Source organism: Antrostomus carolinensis, unplaced genomic scaffold (assembly GCF_000700745.2).
Source record: "Antrostomus carolinensis isolate BGI_N321 unplaced genomic scaffold, ASM70074v2 scaffold44006, whole genome shotgun sequence".
In the NCBI taxonomy this organism is placed as follows: domain Eukaryota; kingdom Metazoa; phylum Chordata; class Aves; order Caprimulgiformes; family Caprimulgidae; genus Antrostomus; species Antrostomus carolinensis.
The window spans coordinates 1-230 of NW_010323381.1; positions in this window are offsets into that span (position 1 = coordinate 1).

A 230-nucleotide genomic window follows, 5' to 3' on the forward strand; every position below is an offset into this window, starting at 1 on the left:
GGGGCCGCAGCACCCGCCGTGCCGGGGAGCTCGCTGCTGTCTGATCCCCGGCAGACAGCGATGAACGGGAAACAACCACAAACAGCCTCGGGAAGAAGTAAATAAGGGCAATGGTCTCCTGGAGGGGCACTGAGAAGAGCGGGACCAGCAGTCGAGGGAGGTTCTCCTCCCCCTCTACTCTGCCCTGGTGAGGACAGAGAATCCCAGACTGGTTTGGGGTGGGCAGGAAC